The sequence below is a fragment of the Bubalus bubalis genome, chromosome 23 (genome assembly GCF_019923935.1).
Source record: "Bubalus bubalis isolate 160015118507 breed Murrah chromosome 23, NDDB_SH_1, whole genome shotgun sequence".
In the NCBI taxonomy this organism is placed as follows: domain Eukaryota; kingdom Metazoa; phylum Chordata; class Mammalia; order Artiodactyla; family Bovidae; genus Bubalus; species Bubalus bubalis.
In genome coordinates this window covers 26,799,900-26,808,396 of record NC_059179.1, presented here as the reverse complement: position 1 = coordinate 26,808,396, position 8,497 = coordinate 26,799,900, and the positions used below count along the sequence as shown (strand labels likewise).

Genomic DNA, 8,497 nt, shown 5'->3' with positions numbered 1-8,497 from the left:
TGCATGACAAACAAAGTACTTCAAAATTTGGCTTTTGCTTACTTGGTCATTCTCATACTTCAACACTCTTAGTAAACTTCTTTTGCTTCCACTTTTAGTCTCTTCTACCTTTATAAGCTGCTTCTTTATTAAGCAGTCCCTCCTCTTTTGAACACCACAGAAATCCCTATGCTTTCTTCAGTTCTTAGCCCAAGGCTTACCTTTTGTGTAAGTCTTTCTCTCTTTCCAGGGATTATCTAGGAGCACCAAAATGATATTTTTCCTGCTGTACGGGTGTTAAGGAACACTGATGGCTGAGTTGCAGCTGGCTCAGGCAGAATATATTCAAAGACCTATAAGGAAGATATAATTTCCTTCAGTGCCTAATACTTATGTTTCCAGGAAATTTTTTACAGCATTGCTTTAATTTGAAGAGTCCTAGTTATTCCTCTGTGCCTCATTGCTATGGTCCCCACTTACAGCCTCCTCTTCCCCTTCTTTTATGGTGTTTGAAATTTTAGGTCAAATGAGTCCTTCTTATCCTTTCCCAGCAGATCTTTCAGTCCCATGGATAAGTAAGTTGCTTCCACCTGTGTAAACTACATTTCCAGGGGCCTCAATATTACTTAACGGGGTTGCAGAACCAGCTATTTCATAAGAGAGTGCCAAGCTCATTAGGGAAGGAGAATTGTTCCTTCTGTGGTTTTGATGGTTGAAATTTATAGAGTCTACTGTGCAGGTCACAGATCCATCATCTCATGTACACACCATCCTCTCTCCCAGAGTTTTATTATCCTCCAGGGCATTTTGCTGATAACTTCAGTCTTACAAAGTATACCTGTCACATCAAGCCTGGAGGCTCAAGTGTAAGTTCCAAACCATATAAAATGTGAGATTCGTCCGGAGACCGCTTTTTTCTATTCTTACTGTATGATCACCATCAATAAATTTTCATGTGGAAAAGAAAGACATTAATGGTATCATTTTCAATGCTAAGAAAGCAAAAGAATCAAATAACAGACATACTTATGGATATCAATAAATACCAGACAAATCAGAGACCAAAAGGAACATCCTTTCAGAAAATTTCTATCAGCACAGCTTTATTTATCTTGAAGAGTTAGTAACACAAAAATGCATTTGTTTTGCTATGCTCAAACATATTGAAGATGTATCATTATATAAATTAGACAGAAGTTCTTGAATATGTCAGATTTCATGAAAACACATTAATAATTAAGTCAGTTCAGCCGCTCACAACTCTTTGTGACCCTGTAGACTGCAGCATGCCAGGCTCCCCTGTCCATCACCAACTCCTGGAGTTTACCCAAACTCATGGCCATAGAGTCAGTGGTGCCATCCAACCATCTCATACTCTGGCGTCCCCTTCTCCTCATACCTTCGATCTTTCCCAGTATCAGGGTCTTTTCCAATGAGTCAGCTCTTCACATCAAGTGACCAAAGTATTGGAGTTTCAGTTTCAGCATCAGTCCTTCCAATGAATATTCAGAACTGATTTCCTTTAGAATAGACTGGTTGGACCTTCTTGCAGTCAAGAGTCTTCTCCAACACTACAGCTCAAAAGCATCAATTGTTCAGCATACAGCTTTCTTTATAGTCCAAATCACACATTCATACATGACTACTGAAAAACCCATAGCTTTGACGAGATGGACTTTTGTTGGCAAAGTAATGTCTCTGCTTTTTAATATGCTGTCTAGGTTGGTCATAGCTTTTCTTCCAAGGAGCAAGTGTCTTTTAATTTCATGGCTGCAGTCACCATCTGCAGGGATTTTGGAGCCCAAGAAAATAAAGTCTCTCACTGTTTCCATGTTCTCCCCCATCTATTTGCCATGAAATGATGGGACCAGATGTCATAATCTTAGTTTTCTGAATTTTGAGTATTGAACCAACTTTTTCACTATCGTCTTGCACTTTCATCAAGAGGCTCTTTAGTTTTTCTTTGCTTTCTGCCATAAGGGTGGTATCGTATGCATATCTGAGGTATCAGTGAACTAAAATGGACTGGATTGGGTGAATTTAACTCAGATGACTATTATATCTACTACTGTGGCCAAGAATTCCTTAGAAAAAATGGAGTATCCTCATAGTCAACAAAGATTCCGAAATGCAGTACTTGGATACATTCTCAAAAAATGACAGAATGATTAAGGTTCGTTTCCAAGGCAAACTATTCAATATCAAAGTAATCCAAGTCTATGTCCTAATGAGTAATGCTGAAAAAGCTGAAGTTGAACGGTTCTATGAAGACCTACAAGAAGTTGTATAACTAACACCCAAAAATGATGTCCTTTACATTATAGGGGACTGGAATGCAAAAGTAGGAAGTCAAGAGATACCTGGAGTAACAGGCAAATTTGGCCTTGGAATACAGAATGAAGCAGGACAAAGATTAATAGAGTTTTGCCAAGAGAATTCACTAGTAATAGCAAACACCTTCTTCCAACAACACAAGAGAAGACTCTACACATGGATATAACCAGATGGTCAATACCAAAATCAGATTGATTATATTCTCTGCAGCCAAAGATGGAGAAACTCTATCAGTTCAGGTCAGTTCAGTTCAGTCACTCAGTCATGTCCGATTCTTTGCGACCCCATGAATTGCAGCACGCCAGGCCTCCCTGTCCATCACCGACTCCCGGAGTTCACTCAAACTCACATCCATCAAGTCGGTGATGCCATCCAGCCATCTCATCCTCTGTCATCCCCTTTTCCTCCTGTCCCCAATTCCTCCCAGGATCAGAGACTTTCCCAATGATTCAACTCTTCGCATGAGGTGGCCAAAGTACTGGAGTTTCAGCTTTAGCATCATTCCTTCCAAAGAACACCCAGGGCTGATCTCCTTTAGAATGGACTGGCTGGATGTCCTTGCAGTCCAAGGGACTCTCAAGAGTCTTCTCCAACACCACAGTTCAAAAGCATCAATTCTTTGGCGCTCAGCTTTCTTCACAGTCTGACTCTTCCATCCATACATGACTACTGGAAAAAACATAGCCTTAACTAGATGGACCTTTGTTGGCAAAGTAATGTCTCTGCTTTTGAATATGCTATCTAGGTTGGTCATAACTTTCCTTCCAAGGAGTAAGCATCTTTTAATTTCATGGCTGTAATCACCATCTGCAGTGATTTTGCAGCCAAAAAAGATAAAGTCTGACACTGTTTCCACTGTTTCCCCATCTATTTGCCATAAAGTGATGGGATCAGATGCCATGATCTTATTTTTCTGAATGTTGAGCTTTAAGCCAACTTTTTCACTCTCCTCTTTCACTTTCATCAAGAGGCTTTTGAGTTCCTCTTCACTTTCTGCCATAAGGGTGGTGTCATCTGCATATCTGAGGTTATTGATATTTCTCCCGGCAATCTTGATTCCAGCTTGTGCTTCTTCCAGCCCAGCATTTCTCATGATGTACTCTGCATAGAAGTTAAATAAGCAGGGTGACAATATACAGCCTTGATGTACTCCTTTTCCTATTTGGAACCCGTCTGTTGTTCCATGTCGAGTTCTATACAGTAAGCAAAAATAAGACCAGGAGCTGACTGTGGATCAGATGATGAATTCCTTATTGCCAAATTCAGATTTAAATTGAAGAAAGTAGGGAAAACCACAAGATGATTTAGGTATGACCTAACTCAAATCCCTTATGATTATACAGTGGAAGTGACAAACAGACTGAAGGGACAGACAGATCTGATAGACAGAGCACCTGAAGAACTATGGACAGAAGTTCCTGACATTGTACAGGAGGCAGGGATCAAGACCATCCCAAAGGAAAAGAAATGCAAAAAGGCAAAATGGTTGTCTGAGGAGTCCTTACAAATAGCTGAGAACAGAAGCTAAAGGAGAAAATACAAGATATAACCATTTGAATGCAGAGTTCCAAAGGATAGCAAGGAGAGATAAGAAAGCTTTCCTCAGTGATCAATGTGAAGAAATAGAGGAAAACAATAGAATGGAAAAGACTAGAGATCTCTTCAAGAAAATCAGAGATACCAAAGGAATATTTCATGCAAAGATGGGCACAATAAAGGACAGAAATAGCATGGACCTAACAGAAGCTAAAGATATTAGGAAGGGGTGGCAATAATACACAGAAGAACTGTACAAAAATATCTTCAAGACCCCCATAACCACGATAGTGTATCACTTACCTCGAGCCAGACATCCTGCAATGTGAAGTCCAATGGGCCTTAGGAAGCATCCCTACAAACAAAGATAGTGGAGGTGATGGAATTCCAGTTGAGCTATTTCAAATCCTAAAAGATGATGCTATGAAAATGCTGCACCCAATATGCCAGCAAGTTTGGAAAACTCAGCAGTGGCCACAAGACTGGAAAAGGTCAGTTTTCATTCCAAACAATCCCAAAGAAAGGCAATACCAAAGAATGTTCAAACTACCACAGACTGTACTTATCTCACATGCTAGCAAAGTAATGCTCAAAATTCTCCAAGCCAGGCTTCAACAATATGTGAACTGTGAACTACCAGATGTTCAGGCTGGAACTTACAAAAGGCAGAGGAACCAGAGGTGAAATTGCCAACATCTGTTGGATCATAGAAAAAGCAAGAGAATTTCAGAAAAAACATCTACTTCTGCTCTATTGACTATACCAAAGCCTTTGACAGTGTGGACCACGACAAACTGTGGAAAATTCTTCAAGAAATGGGAATACCAGGCCACCTTACCTGCCTCATGAGAAATCTGTATGCAGGTCAAGAAGCAACAGTTAGAACTGGACATGGAACAACAGACTGGTTCCAAATAGAAAAAGGAATATGTCAATGCAGTATTTTGTTACCTGGTTTATATAACTTATATTCTGAGTACATCCTGTGAAATGCTGGACTGGTTGAAACACAAGCTGGAATCAAGAGTACGGGGAGAAATATCAATAACCTCAGATATGCAGATGACACCACCCTTATGGCAGAAACAAAGAAGAACTAAAAAGTCTCTTGATGAAAGTGAAAGAGTAGAGTGAAAATGTTGGCTTAAAACTCAACATTCAGAAAACAAAGATCATGGCATCTGGTATCATCACTTCATGGCAAATAGATGGGGAAACAATGAAAACAGTGAGAGACTTTATTTTTTTGGACTCCAAAATCACTGCAGATAGTAACTGCAGCCATGAACTTAAAAGACGCTTGCTCCTTGGAAGAAAAACTATGACCAACTCAGACAGCATATTACAAAGCAGAGACATTACTTTGCCAACAAAGGTCTGTCTAGTCAAGCTATGTTTTTTCCAGTAGTCATGTATGGATGTGAGAGTTATAATATAAAGAAAGTCGAGCACCAAAGTATTGATACTTTTGAACTGTGGTGTTCCAGAAGACTCTTGAGAGCCCTTGGACTTCAAGGAGATCCAACCAGTCAATCCTAAAGGAATTCAGTCCTGAATATTCATTGGAAGGGCTGATGCTGAAGCTGAAACTCCAATTCTTTGGCCACCTGATGCCAAGACCTGACTCACTGGAAAAGACCCTGATCTGGGAAAGATTGAACGTGTGAGGAGAAGGGGATGCCAGAGTTTGAGATGTTGGATGGCATCACTGACTCAATGGACATGAGTTTGGGTAAGCACCAGGAGTTGGTGATGGACTGGGAAGCCTAGGGTTCTGCAGTCCAAGGGGTCACAAAGAGTCAGACACGACTGAGTGACTGAACTGAGCTGATTCCTAAAATGTTGACGTTCACTCTTGCCATCTCCTGTTTGACCACTTCCAATTTATGTTGATTCATGGACCTAACATTCCAGGTTCCCATGCAGTATTATTTACACCATCGCACTTTGCTTCAATCACCAGTCACATCTACAAGTTTGTGTTGTTTTTGCTTTGGCTCTGCCATTAATGTTCACATTAATGAACACACATGCAAATTTTTAAAATGAGATTCACATTATGAATTTCTAAGTTGATGCTCTAGGTCGACATTTTCATTGAAGCAGCACCTGGATCATAATTTTTTTTCTGAAAGACAAGCAGAAGAATGAAGCTAATAATTTACCCTAAAGGAAAAAAAGTGCTTATCTATTACGAATATTCTTTCTGAGGGATCAGTAAGCATATAAATCTGTTTTATCATATTTATATTGTTAATTATGGATACATCGATCACAGTCAAAACACGGATGTTGCTTTTCTTCTAATTAGAGAAAGTGAGTATTTTCCCTAAGCACATTTTAGGAAACAAAGTATTTTTCTTTAGATTCAATCAAGCAGTAAAAACTCCATGCCTTTTGAGTACAGTCATGTGTTGGTTTGTTGCATTGTGTTTTCTGGTTCTATTAAACCAGAGTGGAATCCAAGTGCAGTGAGAATGCTGAACTCTAAAAAGCACATTATTTGTCAGGGTTGTTGATGTTGTTTAGTTGCTAAGTTATGTCTGACTCTTCGTGATCCATGGACTGTGTCTGGGTTCAAACCCTTTGCCACTTTTCAGCCATGAGTCGGACACAACTGAGCAACTGAACTGAACTGAACTGATTCTTAAAATGTTAATGTTTACTTTTGCCATCACCTGTTTGACCACTTCCAATTTATCTTGATTCATGGACCTAATATCCCAGGTTCCTATGCAATATTATTCTTTACACCATCTGACTTTGCTTCCATCACCAGTCACGTCCACAACTGGGTGTTGTTTTTGCTTTGGCTCTATCAAAGCAAAAGAGCATGAGACTTCAGAAGCAAAGTCATGAAACTTCAGGCAATTTACCAAACGCTTCAGGCTTCTGTTTTGTCATCTTTAAAAGAAGTTGCGTGGATTAAATGATCTCTCTGTTCCCTCCAGAACTAAATGCTTAAGACCATCATCTTTATGTTCTTAAGAGTCCTAGTTTTAACCAACAGAAATCTTCATACCTATCCATTGTAAAATGATTTAAAAACCCATTATCTGTGAAATGTCACTTTTTTTCAGAAGGACCGAGGCCTCAGCTCCAGATGAACGTGGTCATCACACATCTACCTTTAAAATAAGTGGGTGATATAACACTGGAGATGTCTCCACCATCCTTCTGTGTTTTCTTTCCTGTGTATCCAGTAGTTCTATGAACGTTGTTCTATCTATTTGAAAAGAATATAGCCTTTCAAAGCTTTAATAAGCTGAGAATCTGCTTTGATACAGCAAGATGACCCATACATTCAAGAAAAATTGTCTTTTAAACATGGATTTGATAAGTACACTACCCTTGCCAAAATCAGAAATTTCTAGACATCTTTAAAACTATAAATAGGCATATTAAACTCAACATGCCAGGTTGTTGAGTTGAAAACAAGATTTATACTTTTCAGTTTAAAAATACTCTCAACATATATGATATTATACATATTTCAATGCCATTCTCCCAAATCATCCCACCCTCTCCCTCTCCCACAGAGTCCAAAAGACTGTTTTATACATCAGTGTCTCTTTTGCTGTGTATAATATCATATATGAAACGAGTCGCCAGTCCAGGTTCGATGCACGATACTGGATGTTTGGGGCTGGTGCACTGGGACGACCCAGAGGGATGGTATGGGGAGGGAGGACGGAAGAGGGTTCAGGATGGGGAACACATGTATACCTGTGGCATATTCATTTTGATACATGGCAAAACCAATACAATATTGTAAAGTTAAATAAAATAAAATTTAAAAAATAAAAATACTGTCACCAATAGCTCTATTTCTCTCCTCACTTAGAGTTCTATGCATTGTTTTCCTCTATAAAAGTATAAATTAAGTATAGAGAGGGAAGGTCCAATTCATTTATTCACCTCAGACTGAGCGCAAGTTCTAGTGCTTTTCAGGAGGGCAGGCACCTGGCATCCAGACGCAACATGATTTAATTTATTTCTTCTGGTGTGTGTGTAGTTACCATGGGTCCAATAATTACTATGGTGATATTAGACAATGTTAGATTTATGGAAATTAGGATACATAAGCCCAGTAAATGTTTGTTTTTATTTCAAAGTAAAGGTAATTGGTTTTAATGGTTATAGAAAAATGGTCTCTTTACTTTAGGTAATTATAGGTGGGCCCTTCCAGATAAAGGATTCACTACAGCATCTCACAAGCTCTGCTAAAGCAATGGTTGAGGGAGCAATTTCATTATATGTTCCTTGTTATTAGGGCATGTGTTTTTCCTTCTTATTTTTTCATAATACTTCAGTCTGAAACATCATGTTTTGCTTTGTGTGTAAATTTGGAGCTGAAATTTGGTAATTCTCCTTTCAAATCTCCTTCAGGAAGAACAGTGAAAAGGGTAGGTTAAGTTTCTATGATTCACTCTTATCAAATGTTGTCTCTTAAAGTGTTAAGATTCTAGCTTTTTCACAGAAAATAAGACTCTATGACTGCATTGGTTTACCTTGGCTTGTTGGTTCATTGAAAGAAAACAACTTACTATAAAACCACCTCATCTCACTTCATGTTAGAATACTTGCATGTTACTTTAAAAACATTGAGAAAAGTCAAAAATCTTTTACAAAATTAATATTCTGATTA

The 8,497-nt window shown here is 38.8% G+C and overlaps 1 long non-coding RNA gene across 1 annotated transcript in view; it reads right to left on the bottom strand.

The window, feature by feature from the left end:
- Positions 1-200: 200 nt before the first annotated feature.
- Positions 201-8,497, bottom strand: part of LOC123465306 — a 285,430-nt gene continuing 277,133 nt past the window's right edge. The window contains exon 3 of the long non-coding RNA XR_006640513.1: positions 201-332. This is a non-coding gene — a long non-coding RNA (uncharacterized LOC123465306). The remainder of the gene's footprint in view (positions 333-8,497) is intronic.